The sequence below is a fragment of the Oncorhynchus gorbuscha genome, linkage group LG10 (assembly GCF_021184085.1).
Source record: "Oncorhynchus gorbuscha isolate QuinsamMale2020 ecotype Even-year linkage group LG10, OgorEven_v1.0, whole genome shotgun sequence".
Classification (NCBI taxonomy): Eukaryota; Metazoa; Chordata; class Actinopteri; order Salmoniformes; family Salmonidae; genus Oncorhynchus; species Oncorhynchus gorbuscha.
Genome location: NC_060182.1, coordinates 4,341,389 through 4,359,154, shown reverse-complemented (window position 1 = coordinate 4,359,154; position 17,766 = coordinate 4,341,389).

Genomic DNA, 17,766 nt, shown 5'->3' with positions numbered 1-17,766 from the left:
AATGATGGTGGTGGTAGTAGTGGTAATGATGGTGGTGGTGGTAGTAGTGGTAATGATGGTGGTGGTAGTAGTAGTGGTAATGATGATGATGGTGGTAGTAGTGGTAATGATGATGGTGGTGGTGGTAGTAGTGGTAATGATGGTGGTGGTGGTAGTGGTAATGATGGTGGTGGTGGTAGTGGTAGTGGTAATGGTGGTGGTAGTGGTAATGATGGTGGTGGTGGTAGTAGTGCTAATGATGATGATGGTGGTAGTAGTAGTGGTAATGATGGTGGTGGTGGTAGTAGTAATGGTGGTGGTAGTGGTAATGATGGTGGTGGTGGTAGTGGTAATGATGGTGGTGGTGGTAGTGGTAATGATGGTGGTGGTAGTAGTGGTAATGATGGTGGTGGTAGTAGTGGTAATGATGGTGGTGGTAGTAGTGGTGGTGGTAGTAGTGGTAATGATGGTGGTGGTAGTAGTAGTGGTAATGATGGTGGTGGTAGTAGTGGTAATGATGATGGTGGTAGTAGTAGTGGTAATGATGGTGGTGGTAGTAGTAGTGGTAATGATGGTGGTGGTAGTAGTGGTAATGATGGTGGTGGTAGTAGTGGTAATGATGATGATGGTGGTGGTGGTAGTAGTGGTAATGATGGTGGTGGTGGTAGTGGTAATGATGGTGGTGGTAGTAGTGGTAATGATGGTGGTGGTGGTAGTAGTGGTAATGATGGTGGTGGTAGTAGTAGTGGTAATGATGATGATGGTGGTAGTAGTGGTAATGATGATGGTGGTGGTGGTAGTAGTGGTAATGATGGTGGTGGTAGTAGTGGTAATGATGGTGGTGGTAGTAGTGGTAATGATGGTGGTGGTAGTAGTGGTAATGATGGTGGTGGTAGTAGTGGTAATGATGGTGGTGGTAGTAGTGGTAATGATGGTGGTGGTAGTAGTGGTGGTGGTAGTAGTGGTAATGATGGTGGTGGTAGTAGTGGTAATGATGGTGGTGGTGGTAGTAGTGGTAATGATGGTGGTGGTAGTAGTAGTGGTAATGATGATGATGGTGGTAGTAGTGGTAATGATGATGGTGGTGGTGGTAGTAGTGGTAATGATGGTGGTGGTGGTAGTGGTAATGATGGTGGTGGTGGTAGTGGTAGTGGTAATGGTGGTGGTAGTGGTAATGATGGTGGTGGTGGTGGTGGTGGTAATGATGGTAATGGTGGTAGTAGTAGTGGTAATGATGGTAATGGTGGTGGTAATGCCACCTTCCACTATGCCGTCTGAGGAAAATTCATTTAACATAGAATTTGGACCAACATATTTGACAGTGTAATCCTACCAATCTTTACGGAAGTGAGGTTTGGGGGCGACTCAATAAACTGGACTTTAAAATGTGGGACAAACATCCAATTGAAGCCCTACATGCAGAATTCTGTCGGACAATTCTACAAGTCCAGAGAAATACAACTAACGCATGTAGGGCAGAATTGGCCTGCTTTCCAGTAGTACAGAAAAGATCATTACATTTTGGCTACATCTAAATTCAAGTCTGCAATTTAAAGCCCTTCAAACCCAAGAGCTGAGCCCAGAAACGAACCCTCTCAGTCAGCTGGTGTTGGACCTCACCAACCAAGCTGAGCCCAGAAACGAACCCTCTCAGTCAGCTGGTGTTGGACCTCACCAACCAAGCTGACACCAGCACTGCTTCAAAATAAATAATTCCAATAAACAAAATCATGAACCAATCAAAGGACTCCTATTTACAACACTGGAAAAATGGAACAAAATCCCAAATTGCTATCGGACCCGAAACAGAGAACATGAACTGGCTGATTATCTCTACTCTGTCAGAGATACGAAGCAGAGACAGATCCTTACCAAGTACAGGCTGAGTGACCACCGATTGGCAATAGAAACCGGCAGACATAAAAGACATGGCGACCCAAAGAGGAGCGTGTATGTGGTCACTGCACGACAGGGAGGTAGAGACAGAGATGTACTTTCTGTTTTACTGTGATAAATATTCCTCACAAAGAGATTCATTATTCACAGAAATGACAATATTTATTCCACATTTCAACTTATTAAACCCAGAGGAAAAATGAAAAATACTCATGGGCGAAGGAGCAATGGCTCCTCTTGCAGCCAAATATGTATCTGCCTGCCATAGCCTGAGGGACACTGAATAATAACATCAACATCTGCATAGTAAACAGTAACTTACTTATTATTACTATTATTATTGTTGTTTTTCATTCCAAATAGTAGTGGTAATGATAACAGTTTAATGGTGGTGGTAGTAGTCGTGGTATGGGTGGTAATGGTAATGATAACAGTTTAGTGATGGTGGTGAAGGGAATAGTGGTAATGGTGGTCGTGGTAGTGGTAATGATGATGGTGGTAGTAGTGGCAATGATGGTGGTGGTGGTAATAGTGGTAATGGTGGTCGTGGTAGTAGTGGTAATGATGATGGTGGTGGTGGTAGTAGTGGTAATGATGGTGGTGGTGGGAATAGTGGTAATGATGATGGTGGTAGTAGTGGTAATGATGGTGGTGGTGGTAATAGTGGTAATGGTGGTCGTGGTAGTGGTAATGATGATGGTGGTGGTGGTAGTAGTGGTAATGATGGTGGTGGTGGTAATAGTGGTAATGGTGGTCGTGGTAGTGGTAATGATGATGGTGGTGGTGGTAGTAGTGGTAATGATGGTGGTGGTGGTAGTAGTGGTAATGATGGTGGTGGTGGTAGTAGTGGTAATGATGGTGGTGGTAGTAGTGGTAATGATGGTGGTGGTGGGAATAGTGGTAATGATGATGGTGGTAGTAGTGGTAATTATGGTGGTGGTGGTAATAGTGGTAATGGTGGTCGTGGTAGTGGTAATGATGATGGTGGTGGTGGTAATAGTGGTAATGATGATGGTGGTAGTAGTGTTAATGATGATGATGGTGGTAGTAGTGGTAATGATGATGATGGTGGTGGTAGTAGTGGTAATGATGGTGGTGGTGGTGGTAGTAGTAATGATGATGATGGTGGTGGTAGTGGTAATGATGGTGGTGGTGGTAATAGTGGTAGTAATGATGGTGGTAATGGTAATGGTAATGATGGTGGTGGTGGTAGTAGTGGTAATGATGATGATGGTGGTGGTAGTAGTGGTAATGATGGTGGTGGTGGTGGTAGTGGTAATGATGGTGGTGGTGGTAATAGTGGTAGTAATGATGGTGGTAATGGTAATAGTGGTAGTAATGATGGTGGTGGTGGTAGTAGTGGTAATGATGATGATGGTGGTGGTAATAGTGGTAGTAATGATGGTGGTAATGGTAATAGTGGTAGTAATGATGGTGGTGGTGGTAATAGTGGTAGTAATGATGGTGGTGGTGGTAATAGTGGTAGTAATGATGGTGGTGGTGGTAGTAGTGGTAATGATGATGGTGGTGGTAGTAGTGGTAATGATGGTGGTGGTAGTAGTGGTAATGATGGTGGTAGTAGTGGTAATGGTGGTCGTGGTGGTGGTAGTAGTAGTGGTAATGATGGTGGTGGTAGTAGTGGTAATGATGATGATGGTGGTGGTGGTAGTAGTGGTAATGATGGTGGTGGTGGTAATAGTGGTAATAATGATGATGGTGGTAGTAGTGGTAATGATGGTGGTGGTGGTAATAGTGGTGATAATGATGGTGGTAGTAGTAGTGGTAATGATGGTGGTGGTGGTTGTAGTAGTGGTAATGATGATGATGGTGGTAGTAGTAGGATGTTAATGTTGCCATGTTACTCATGTTACAATAATTATTACTATTATTATTGTTGTTTTTCATTCCAAATAGTAGTGGTAATGATAACAGTTTAATGCTGGTGGTAGTAGTCGTGGTATGGGTGGTAATGGTAATGATAACAGTTTAGTGATGGTGGTGGTGGGAATAGTGGTAATGGTGGTCGTGGTAGTGGTAATGATGATGGTGGTAGTAGTGGCAATGATGGTGGTGGTGGTAATAGTGGTAATGGTGGTCGTGGTAGTGGTAATGATGATGGTGGTGGTAGTAGTGGTAATGATGATGGTGGTAGTAGTGGTAATGATAATGGTGGTGGTAGTAGTGGTAATGATGGTGGTGGTAGTAGTGGTAATGATAATGGTGGTGGTAGTAGTGGTAATGATGGTGGTGGTAGTAGTGGTAATGATGATGGTGGTGGTGGTAGTAGTGGTAATGATGATGGTGGTGGTCGTGGTAGTGGTAATGATGATGGTGGTGGTGGGAATAGTGGTAATGATGATGGTGGTAGTAGTGGTAATGATGGTGGTGGTGGTAATAGTGGTAATGGTGGTCGTGGTAGTGGTAATGATGATGGTGGTGGTGGTAGTAGTGGTAATGATGATGGTGGTAGTAGTGGTAATGATGATGATGGTGGTAGTAGTGGTAATGATGATGATGGTGGTGGTAGTAGTGGTAATGATGGTGGTGGTGGTGGTGGTGGTAATGATGGTGGTGGTGGTGGTAGTGGTAATGATGGTGGTGGTGGTAATAGTGGTAATAATGATGGTGGTAATGGTAGTGGTAATGATGGTGGTGGTGGTAGTAGTGGTAATGGTGGTCGTGGTGGTGGTAGTAGTAGTGGTAATGATGGTGGTAGTAGTAGTGGTAATGGTGGTCGTGGTGGTGGTAGTAGTAGTGGTAATGATGGTGGTGGTAGTAGTGGTAATGATGATGATGGTGGTGGTAGTAGTGGTAATGATGGTGGTGGTGGTAATAGTGGTAATAATGATGATGGTGGTAGTAGTGGTAATGATGGTGGTGGTGGTAATAGTGGTAATAATGATGGTGGTAGTAGTAGTGGTAATGATGGTGGTGGTGGTTGTAGTAGTGGTAATGATGGTGGTAGTGGTAATAGTGGTAATGATGATGATGGTGGTAGTAGTATGATGTTAATGTTGCCATGTTCTCAGAATGTGAGATGTTAATGTTGCCTCTACAACACCGCGACCATCCCGGTACCCGTTCTTCCCGCTACACCACCGTGACCATCCCGGTACTCCGTTCTTCCCGCTACCCCACCGTGACCATCCCGGTACTCCGTTTTCCGCTACCCCACCGCGACCATCCCGGTACTCCGTTCTTCCCGCTACCCCACCGTGACCATCCCGGTACTCCGTTTTCCCGCTACCCCACCGTGACCATCCCGGTACTCCGTTTCCCGCTACCCCACCGCGACCATCCCGGTACTCCGTTTTCCCGCTACCCCACCGCGACCATCCCGGTACTCCGTTCTTCCCGCTACCCCACCGCGACCATCCCGGTACTACGTTCTTCCCGCTTACACCATTGACCTGTTTAAATGATTCAGCTTGTTTCTTACACCTATCAAGTTGTTTCAGAATTCCACAAGTGCCTAGGAGGGAGGGGTTAGGGTGTCTTCAGGACAGGGCCTAACTATACTGGAGAGGAGGGCTAGGGGTTGTTCTGGACAGGGCCTAACTATACTGGGGAGGAGGGGATAGGGGTTATTCTGGACAGGGCCTAACTATACTGGGGAGGAGGGGCTAGGGTGTCTTCAGGACAGGGCCTAACTATACTGGGGAGGAGGGGCTAGGGGTTGTTCTGGACAGGGCCTAACTATACTGGGGAGGAGGGGTTAGGGTGTCTTCAGGACAGGGCCTAACTATACTGGGGAGGAGGGGCTAGGGTGTCTTCTGGACAGGGCCTAACTATACTGGGGAGGAGGGGCTAGGGTTATTCTGGACGGGGCCTAACTATACTGGGGAGGAGGGGCTAGGGTGTCTTCTGGACAGGGCCTAACTATACTGGGGAGGAGGGGCTAGGGGTTATTCTGGACGGGGCCTAACTATACTGGGGAGGAGGGGCTAGGGTGTCTTCTGGACAGGGCCTAACTATACTGGGGAGGAGGGGATAGTGTTTCCTCTGAACAGGGCCTAACTATACTGGGGAGGAGGGGATAGGGTTTCCTCTGGACAGGGCCTAATAAGCACATTCCCTGGAGATGTTCTGTATCGAGACAGTGGTCTTGGTGTTCGTCATTGGTGCTGGTGGCCTGAGACTCTTTAGAGGAGTCAGTCTACGTTTACATTCTTAGCAATATATGTGAATGTCATTATGACATATTAACGTTCTCATTTAACGTGGCTAGATCATAAATATCTTGTATTTTTAGATGATAGCAACCATGTTCTCTGTATGTTTTGTAGGATATTGATGGAATTTGCTCCTATCTCACAGAAAACTGGACACCGATGTTGTCGCAACGTCCCCATTGTCATGAGGTTGCCCTGTTGGGTGAGGTTTATGACCCCCATAAATACCTTTCCCCCTTTTCTCTCCATTATACCGAATGGACTCTTGGAAAGCACTTAACATAGAGAGAGTATGTAGTAATCAACCTAAGGGAACAATGGTGAGTTCTAGAACCATCACCAGTAATCACCAGTAATAAACCTAAGGGAACAACGGTGAGTTCTAGTGGTAATGATGATGATGGTGGTAGTAGTAGTGGTAATGATGGTGGTGGTGGTAGTAGTAATGGTGGTGGTAGTGGTAATGATGGTGGTGGTGGTAGTGGTAATGATGGTGGTGGTAGTAGTGGTAATGATGGGGGTGGTAGTAGTGGTAATGATGGTGGTGGTAGTAGTGGTGGTGGTAGTAGTGGTAATGATGGTGGTGGTAGTAGTAGTGGTAATGATGGTGGTGGTAGTAGTGGTAATGATGATGGTGGTAGTAGTAGTGGTAATGATGGTGGTGGTAGTAGTAGTGGTAATGATGGTGGTGGTAGTAGTGGTAATGATGGTGGTGGTAGTAGTGGTAATGATGATGATGGTGGTGGTGGTAGTAGTGGTAATGATGGTGGTGGTGGTAGTGGTAATGATGGTGGTGGTAGTAGTGGTAATGATGGTGGTGGTGGTAGTAGTGGTAATGATGGTGGTGGTAGTAGTAGTGGTAATGATGATGATGGTGGTAGTAGTGGTAATGATGATGGTGGTGGTGGTAGTAGTGGTAATGATGGTGGTGGTAGTAGTGGTAATGATGGTGGTGGTAGTAGTGGTAATGATGGTGGTGGTAGTAGTGGTAATGATGGTGGTGGTAGTAGTGGTAATGATGGTGGTGGTAGTAGTGGTAATGATGGTGGTGGTAGTAGTGGTGGTGGTAGTAGTGGTAATGATGGTGGTGGTAGTAGTGGTAATGATGGTGGTGGTGGTAGTAGTGGTAATGATGGTGGTGGTAGTAGTAGTGGTAATGATGATGATGGTGGTAGTAGTGGTAATGATGATGGTGGTGGTGGTAGTAGTGGTAATGATGGTGGTGGTGGTAGTGGTAATGATGGTGGTGGTGGTAGTGGTAGTGGTAATGGTGGTGGTAGTGGTAATGATGGTGGTGGTGGTGGTGGTGGTAATGATGGTAATGGTGGTAGTAGTAGTGGTAATGATGGTAATGGTGGTGGTAATGCCACCTTCCACTATGCCGTCTGAGGAACATTCATTTTAACATAGAATTTGGACCAACATATTTGACAGTGTAATCCTACCAATCTTTACGGAAGTGAGGTTTGGGGGCGACTCAATAAACTGGACTTTAAAATGTGGGACAAACATCCAATTGAAGCCCTACATGCAGAATTCTGTCGGACAATTCTACAAGTCCAGAGAAATACAACTAACGCATGTAGGGCAGAATTGGCCTGCTTTCCAGTAGTACAGAAAAGATCATTACATTTTGGCTACATCTAAATTCAAGTCTGCAATTTAAAGCCCTTCAAACCCAAGAGCTGAGCCCAGAAACGAACCCTCTCAGTCAGCTGGTGTTGGACCTCACCAACCAAGCTGAGCCCAGAAACGAACCCTCTCAGTCAGCTGGTGTTGGACCTCACCAACCAAGCTGACACCAGCACTGCTTCAAAATAAATAATTCCAATAAACAAAATCATGAACCAATCAAAGGACTCCTATTTACAACACTGGAAAAATGGAACAAAATCCCAAATTGCTATCGGACCCGAAACAGAGAACATGAACTGGCTGATTATCTCTACTCTGTCAGAGATACGAAGCAGAGACAGATCCTTACCAAGTACAGGCTGAGTGACCACCGATTGGCAATAGAAACCGGCAGACATAAAAAGACATGGCGACCCAAAGAGGAGCGTGTATGTGGTCACTGCACGACAGGGGAGGTAGAGACAGAGATGTACTTTCTGTTTTACTGTGATAAATATTCCTCACAAAGAGATTCATTATTCACAGAAATGACAATATTTATTCCACATTTCAACTTATTAAACCCAGAGGAAAAATGAAAAATACTCATGGGCGAAGGAGCAATGGCTCCTCTTGCAGCCAAATATGTATCTGCCTGCCATAGCCTGAGGGACACTGAATAATAACATCAACATCTGCATAGTAAACAGTAACTTACTTATTATTACTATTATTATTGTTGTTTTTCATTCCAAATAGTAGTGGTAATGATAACAGTTTAATGGTGGTGGTAGTAGTCGTGGTATGGGTGGTAATGGTAATGATAACAGTTTAGTGATGGTGGTGAAGGGAATAGTGGTAATGGTGGTCGTGGTAGTGGTAATGATGATGGTGGTAGTAGTGGCAATGATGGTGGTGGTGGTAATAGTGGTAATGGTGGTCGTGGTAGTAGTGGTAATGATGATGGTGGTGGTGGTAGTAGTGGTAATGATGGTGGTGGTGGGAATAGTGGTAATGATGATGGTGGTAGTAGTGGTAATGATGGTGGTGGTGGTAATAGTGGTAATGGTGGTCGTGGTAGTGGTAATGATGATGGTGGTGGTGGTAGTAGTGGTAATGATGGTGGTGGTGGTAATAGTGGTAATGGTGGTCGTGGTAGTGGTAATGATGATGGTGGTGGTGGTAGTAGTGGTAATGATGGTGGTGGTGGTAGTAGTGGTAATGATGGTGGTGGTGGTAGTAGTGGTAATGATGGTGGTGGTAGTAGTGGTAATGATGGTGGTGGTGGGAATAGTGGTAATGATGATGGTGGTAGTAGTGGTAATTATGGTGGTGGTGGTAATAGTGGTAATGGTGGTCGTGGTAGTGGTAATGATGATGGTGGTGGTGGTAATAGTGGTAATGATGATGGTGGTAGTAGTGTTAATGATGATGATGGTGGTAGTAGTGGTAATGATGATGATGGTGGTGGTAGTAGTGGTAATGATGGTGGTGGTGGTGGTAGTAGTAATGATGATGATGGTGGTGGTAGTGGTAATGATGGTGGTGGTGGTAATAGTGGTAGTAATGATGGTGGTAATGGTAATGGTAATGATGGTGGTGGTGGTAGTAGTGGTAATGATGATGATGGTGGTGGTAGTAGTGGTAATGATGGTGGTGGTGGTGGTAGTGGTAATGATGGTGGTGGTGGTAATAGTGGTAGTAATGATGGTGGTAATGGTAATAGTGGTAGTAATGGTGGTGGTGGTGGTAGTAGTGGTAATGATGATGATGGTGGTGGTAATAGTGGTAGTAATGATGGTGGTAATGGTAATAGTGGTAGTAATGATGGTGGTGGTGGTAATAGTGGTAGTAATGATGGTGGTGGTGGTAATAGTGGTAGTAATGATGGTGGTGGTGGTAGTAGTGGTAATGATGATGGTGGTGGTAGTAGTGGTAATGATGGTGGTGGTAGTAGTGGTAATGATGGTGGTAGTAGTGGTAATGGTGGTCGTGGTGGTGGTAGTAGTAGTGGTAATGATGGTGGTGGTAGTAGTGGTAATGATGATGATGGTGGTGGTGGTAGTAGTGGTAATGATGGTGGTGGTGGTAATAGTGGTAATAATGATGATGGTGGTAGTAGTGGTAATGATGGTGGTGGTGGTAATAGTGGTAATAATGATGGTGGTAGTAGTAGTGGTAATGATGGTGGTGGTGGTTGTAGTAGTGGTAATGATGATGATGGTGGTAGTAGTAGGATGTTAATGTTGCCATGTTACTCATGTTACAATAATTATTACTATTATTATTGTTGTTTTTCATTCCAAATAGTAGTGGTAATGATAACAGTTTAATGCTGGTGGTAGTAGTCGTGGTATGGGTGGTAATGGTAATGATAACAGTTTAGTGATGGTGGTGGTGGGAATAGTGGTAATGGTGGTCGTGGTAGTGGTAATGATGATGGTGGTAGTAGTGGCAATGATGGTGGTGGTGGTAATAGTGGTAATGGTGGTCGTGGTAGTGGTAATGATGATGGTGGTGGTAGTAGTGGTAATGATGATGGTGGTAGTAGTGGTAATGATAATGGTGGTGGTAGTAGTGGTAATGATGGTGGTGGTAGTAGTGGTAATGATAATGGTGGTGGTAGTAGTGGTAATGATGGTGGTGGTAGTAGTGGTAATGATGATGGTGGTGGTGGTAGTAGTGGTAATGATGATGGTGGTGGTCGTGGTAGTGGTAATGATGATGGTGGTGGTGGGAATAGTGGTAATGATGATGGTGGTAGTAGTGGTAATGATGGTGGTGGTGGTAATAGTGGTAATGGTGGTCGTGGTAGTGGTAATGATGATGGTGGTGGTGGTAGTAGTGGTAATGATGATGGTGGTAGTAGTGGTAATGATGATGATGGTGGTAGTAGTGGTAATGATGATGATGGTGGTGGTAGTAGTGGTAATGATGGTGGTGGTGGTGGTGGTGGTAATGATGGTGGTGGTGGTGGTAGTGGTAATGATGGTGGTGGTGGTAATAGTGGTAATAATGATGGTGGTAATGGTAGTGGTAATGATGGTGGTGGTGGTAGTAGTGGTAATGGTGGTCGTGGTGGTGGTAGTAGTAGTGGTAATGATGGTGGTAGTAGTAGTGGTAATGGTGGTCGTGGTGGTGGTAGTAGTAGTGGTAATGATGGTGGTGGTAGTAGTGGTAATGATGATGATGGTGGTGGTAGTAGTGGTAATGATGGTGGTGGTGGTAATAGTGGTAATAATGATGATGGTGGTAGTAGTGGTAATGATGGTGGTGGTGGTAATAGTGGTAATAATGATGGTGGTAGTAGTAGTGGTAATGATGGTGGTGGTGGTTGTAGTAGTGGTAATGATGGTGGTAGTGGTAATAGTGGTAATGATGATGATGGTGGTAGTAGTATGATGTTAATGTTGCCATGTTCTCAGAATGTGAGATGTTAATGTTGCCTCTACAACACCGTGACCATCCCGGTACCCCGTTCTTCCCGCTACACCACCGTGACCATCCCGGTACTCCGTTCTTCCCGCTACCCCACCGTGACCATCCCGGTACTCCGTTTTCCCGCTACCCCACCGCGACCATCCCGGTACTCCGTTCTTCCCGCTACCCCACCGTGACCATCCCGGTACTCCGTTTTCCCGCTACCCCACCGTGACCATCCCGGTACTCCGTTTTCCCGCTACCCCACCGCGACCATCCCGGTACTCCGTTTTCCCGCTACCCCACCGCGACCATCCCGGTACTCCGTTCTTCCCGCTACCCCACCGCGACCATCCCGGTACTACGTTCTTCCCGCTACACCATTGACCTGTTTAAATGATTCAGCTTGTTTCTTACACCTATCAAGTTGTTTCAGAATTCCACAAGTGCCTAGGAGGGAGGGGTTAGGGTGTCTTCAGGACAGGGCCTAACTATACTGGAGAGGAGGGGCTAGGGGTTGTTCTGGACAGGGCCTAACTATACTGGGGAGGAGGGGATAGGGGTTATTCTGGACAGGGCCTAACTATACTGGGGAGGAGGGGCTAGGGTGTCTTCAGGACAGGGCCTAACTATACTGGGGAGGAGGGGCTAGGGGTTGTTCTGGACAGGGCCTAACTATACTGGGGAGGAGGGGTTAGGGTGTCTTCAGGACAGGGCCTAACTATACTGGGGAGGAGGGGCTAGGGTGTCTTCTGGACAGGGCCTAACTATACTGGGGAGGAGGGGCTAGGGGTTATTCTGGACGGGGCCTAACTACACTGGGGAGGAGGGGCTAGGGTGTCTTCTGGACAGGGCCTAACTATACTGGGGAGGAGGGGCTAGGGGTTATTCTGGACGGGGCCTAACTATACTGGGGAGGAGGGGCTAGGGTGTCTTCTGGACAGGGCCTAACTATACTGGGGAGGAGGGGATAGTGTTTCCTCTGAACAGGGCCTAACTATACTGGGGAGGAGGGGATAGGGTTTCCTCTGGACAGGGCCTAATAAGCACATTCCCTGGAGATGTTCTGTATCGAGACAGTGGTCTTGGTGTTCGTCATTGGTGCTGGTGGCCTGAGACTCTTTAGAGGAGTCAGTCTACGTTTACATTCTTAGCAATATATGTGAATGTCATTATGACATATTAACGTTCTCATTTAACGTGGCTAGATCATAAATATCTTGTATTTTTAGATGATAGCAACCATGTTCTCTGTATGTTTTGTAGGATATTGATGGAATTTGCTCCTATCTCACAGAAAACTGGACACCGATGTTGTCGCAACGTCCCCATTGTCATGAGGTTGCCCTGTTGGGTGAGGTTTATGACCCCCATAAATACCTTTCCCCCTTTTCTCTCCATTATACCGAATGGACTCTTGGAAAGCACTTAACATAGAGAGAGTATGTAGTAATCAACCTAAGGGAACAATGGTGAGTTCTAGAACCATCACCAGTAATCACCAGTAATAAACCTAAGGGAACAACGGTGAGTTCTAGTGGTAATGATGATGATGGTGGTAGTAGTAGTGGTAATGATGGTGGTGGTGGTAGTAGTAATGGTGGTGGTAGTGGTAATGATGGTGGTGGTGGTAGTGGTAATGATGGTGGTGGTAGTAGTGGTAATGATGGGGGTGGTAGTAGTGGTAATGATGGTGGTGGTAGTAGTGGTGGTGGTAGTAGTGGTAATGATGGTGGTGGTAGTAGTAGTGGTAATGATGGTGGTGGTAGTAGTGGTAATGATGATGGTGGTAGTAGTAGTGGTAATGATGGTGGTGGTAGTAGTAGTGGTAATGATGGTGGTGGTAGTAGTGGTAATGATGGTGGTGGTAGTAGTGGTAATGATGATGATGGTGGTGGTGGTAGTAGTGGTAATGATGGTGGTGGTGGTAGTGGTAATGATGGTGGTGGTAGTAGTGGTAATGATGGTGGTGGTGGTAGTAGTGGTAATGATGGTGGTGGTAGTAGTAGTGGTAATGATGATGATGGTGGTAGTAGTGGTAATGATGATGGTGGTGGTGGTAGTAGTGGTAATGATGGTGGTGGTAGTAGTGGTAATGATGGTGGTGGTAGTAGTGGTAATGATGGTGGTGGTAGTAGTGGTAATGATGGTGGTGGTAGTAGTGGTAATGATGGTGGTGGTAGTAGTGGTAATGATGGTGGTGGTAGTAGTGGTGGTGGTAGTAGTGGTAATGATGGTGGTGGTAGTAGTGGTAATGATGGTGGTGGTGGTAGTAGTGGTAATGATGGTGGTGGTAGTAGTAGTGGTAATGATGATGATGGTGGTAGTAGTGGTAATGATGATGGTGGTGGTGGTAGTAGTGGTAATGATGGTGGTGGTGGTAGTGGTAATGATGGTGGTGGTGGTAGTGGTAGTGGTAATGGTGGTGGTAGTGGTAATGATGGTGGTGGTGGTGGTGGTGGTAATGATGGTAATGGTGGTAGTAGTAGTGGTAATGATGGTAATGGTGGTGGTAATGCCACCTTCCACTATGCCGTCTGAGGAACATTCATTTTAACATAGAATTTGGACCAACATATTTGACAGTGTAATCCTACCAATCTTTACGGAAGTGAGGTTTGGGGGCGACTCAATAAACTGGACTTTAAAATGTGGGACAAACATCCAATTGAAGCCCTACATGCAGAATTCTGTCGGACAATTCTACAAGTCCAGAGAAATACAACTAACGCATGTAGGGCAGAATTGGCCTGCTTTCCAGTAGTACAGAAAAGATCATTACATTTTGGCTACATCTAAATTCAAGTCTGCAATTTAAAGCCCTTCAAACCCAAGAGCTGAGCCCAGAAACGAACCCTCTCAGTCAGCTGGTGTTGGACCTCACCAACCAAGCTGAGCCCAGAAACGAACCCTCTCAGTCAGCTGGTGTTGGACCTCACCAACCAAGCTGACACCAGCACTGCTTCAAAATAAATAATTCCAATAAACAAAATCATGAACCAATCAAAGGACTCCTATTTACAACACTGGAAAAATGGAACAAAATCCCAAATTGCTATCGGACCCGAAACAGAGAACATGAACTGGCTGATTATCTCTACTCTGTCAGAGATACGTGAGACAGATCCTTACCAAGTACAGGCTGAGTGACCACCGATTGGCAATAGAAACCGGCAGACATAAAAAGACATGGCGACCCAAAGAGGAGCGTGTATGTGGTCACTGCACGACAGGGGAGGTAGAGACAGAGATGTACTTTCTGTTTTACTGTGATAAATATTCCTCACAAAGAGATTCATTATTCACAGAAATGACAATATTTATTCCACATTTCAACTTATTAAACCCAGAGGAAAAATGAAAAATACTCATGGGCGAAGGAGCAATGGCTCCTCTTGCAGCCAAATATGTATCTGCCTGCCATAGCCTGAGGGACACTGAATAATAACATCAACATCTGCATAGTAAACAGTAACTTACTTATTATTACTATTATTATTGTTGTTTTTCATTCCAAATAGTAGTGGTAATGATAACAGTTTAATGGTGGTGGTAGTAGTCGTGGTATGGGTGGTAATGGTAATGATAACAGTTTAGTGATGGTGGTGAAGGGAATAGTGGTAATGGTGGTCGTGGTAGTGGTAATGATGATGGTGGTAGTAGTGGCAATGATGGTGGTGGTGGTAATAGTGGTAATGGTGGTCGTGGTAGTAGTGGTAATGATGATGGTGGTGGTGGTAGTAGTGGTAATGATGGTGGTGGTGGGAATAGTGGTAATGATGATGGTGGTAGTAGTGGTAATGATGGTGGTGGTGGTAATAGTGGTAATGGTGGTCGTGGTAGTGGTAATGATGATGGTGGTGGTGGTAGTAGTGGTAATGATGGTGGTGGTGGTAATAGTGGTAATGGTGGTCGTGGTAGTGGTAATGATGATGGTGGTGGTGGTAGTAGTGGTAATGATGGTGGTGGTGGTAGTAGTGGTAATGATGGTGGTGGTGGTAGTAGTGGTAATGATGGTGGTGGTAGTAGTGGTAATGATGGTGGTGGTGGGAATAGTGGTAATGATGATGGTGGTAGTAGTGGTAATTATGGTGGTGGTGGTAATAGTGGTAATGGTGGTCGTGGTAGTGGTAATGATGATGGTGGTGGTGGTAATAGTGGTAATGATGATGGTGGTAGTAGTGTTAATGATGATGATGGTGGTAGTAGTGGTAATGATGATGATGGTGGTGGTAGTAGTGGTAATGATGGTGGTGGTGGTGGTAGTAGTAATGATGATGATGGTGGTGGTAGTGGTAATGATGGTGGTGGTGGTAATAGTGGTAGTAATGATGGTGGTAATGGTAATGGTAATGATGGTGGTGGTGGTAGTAGTGGTAATGATGATGATGGTGGTGGTAGTAGTGGTAATGATGGTGGTGGTGGTGGTAGTGGTAATGATGGTGGTGGTGGTAATAGTGGTAGTAATGATGGTGGTAATGGTAATAGTGGTAGTAATGATGGTGGTGGTGGTAGTAGTGGTAATGATGATGATGGGTGGTAATAGTGGTAGTAATGATGGTGGTAATGGTAATAGTGGTAGTAATGATGGTGGTGGTGGTAATAGTGGTAGTAATGATGGTGGTGGTGGTAATAGTGGTAGTAATGATGGTGGTGGTGGTAGTAGTGGTAATGATGATGGTGGTGGTAGTAGTGGTAATGATGGTGGTGGTAGTAGTGGTAATGATGGTGGTAGTAGTGGTAATGGTGGTCGGTGGTGGTAGTAGTAGTGGTAATGATGGTGGTGGTAGTAGTGGTAATGATGATGATGGTGGTGGTGGTAGTAGTGGTAATGATGGTGGTGGTGGTAATAGTGGTAATAATGATGATGGTGGTAGTAGTGGTAATGATGGTGGTGGTGGTAATAGTGGTGATAATGATGGTGGTAGTAGTAGTGGTAATGATGGTGGTGGTGGTTGTAGTAGTGGTAATGATGATGATGGTGGTAGTAGTAGGATGTTAATGTTGCCATGTTACTCATGTTACAATAATTATTACTATTATTATTGTTGTTTTTCATTCCAAATAGTAGTGGTAATGATAACAGTTTAATGCTGGTGGTAGTAGTCGTGGTATGGGTGGTAATGGTAATGATAACAGTTTAGTGATGGTGGTGGTGGGAATAGTGGTAATGGTGGTCGTGGTAGTGGTAATGATGATGGTGGTAGTAGTGGCAATGATGGTGGTGGTGGTAATAGTGGTAATGGTGGTCGTGGTAGTGGTAATGATGATGGTGGTGGTAGTAGTGGTAATGATGATGGTGGTAGTAGTGGTAATGATAATGGTGGTGGTAGTAGTGGTAATGATGGTGGTGGTAGTAGTGGTAATGATAATGGTGGTGGTAGTAGTGGTAATGATGGTGGTGGTAGTAGTGGTAATGATGATGGTGGTGGTGGTAGTAGTGGTAATGATGATGGTGGTGGTGTGGTAATGATGATGGTGGTGGTGGGAATAGTGGTAATGATGATGGTGGTAGTAGTGGTAATGATGGTGGTGGTGGTAATAGTGGTAATGGTGGTCGTGGTAGTGGTAATGATGATGGTGGTGGTGGTAGTAGTGGTAATGATGATGGTGGTAGTAGTGGTAATGATGATGATGGTGGTAGTAGTGGTAATGATGATGATGGTGGTGGTAGTAGTGGTAATGATGGTGGTGGTGGTGGTGGTGGTAATGATGGTGGTGGTGGTGGTAGTGGTAATGATGGTGGTGGTGGTAATAGTGGTAATAATGATGGTGGTAATGGTAGTGGTAATGATGGTGGTGGTGGTAGTAGTGGTAATGGTGGTCGTGGTGGTGGTAGTAGTAGTGGTAATGATGGTGGTAGTAGTAGTGGTAATGGTGGTCGTGGTGGTGGTAGTAGTAGTGGTAATGATGGTGGTGGTAGTAGTGGTAATGATGATGATGGTGGTGGTAGTAGTGGTAATGATGGTGGTGGTGGTAATAGTGGTAATAATGATGATGGTGGTAGTAGTGGTAATGATGGTGGTGGTGGTAATAGTGGTAATAATGATGGTGGTAGTAGTAGTGGTAATGATGGTGGTGGTGGTTGTAGTAGTGGTAATGATGGTGGTAGTGGTAATAGTGGTAATGATGATGATGGTGGTAGTAGTATGATGTTAATGTTGCCATGTTCTCAGAATGTGAGATGTTAATGTTGCCTCTACAACACCGTGACCATCCCGTTACTTCCCGCTTACACCACCGTGACCATCCCGGTACTCCGTTCTTCCCGCTATTATGACCATCCCGGTACTGTTTTCCCGCACCCCACCGCGACCATCCCGTAGTGGTCCGTTCTTCCCGCTAACCGTGTTTATCCTGGTGGTAGTTTTCCCGCTACCCCACCGTGACCATCCCGGTACTCCGTTTTCCCGCTACCCCACCGCGACCATCCCGGTGGCTACCCCACCGCGACCATCCCGGTACTCCGTTCTTCCCGCTACCCCACCGCGACCATCCCGGTACTACGTTCTTCCCGCTACACCATTGACCTGTTTAAATGATTCAGCTTGTTTCTTACACCTATCAAGTTGTTTCAGAATTCCACAAGTGCCTAGGAGGGAGGGGTTAGGGTGTCTTCAGGACAGGGCCTAACTATACTGGAGAGGAGGGGCTAGGGGTTGTTCTGGACAGGGCCTAACTATAC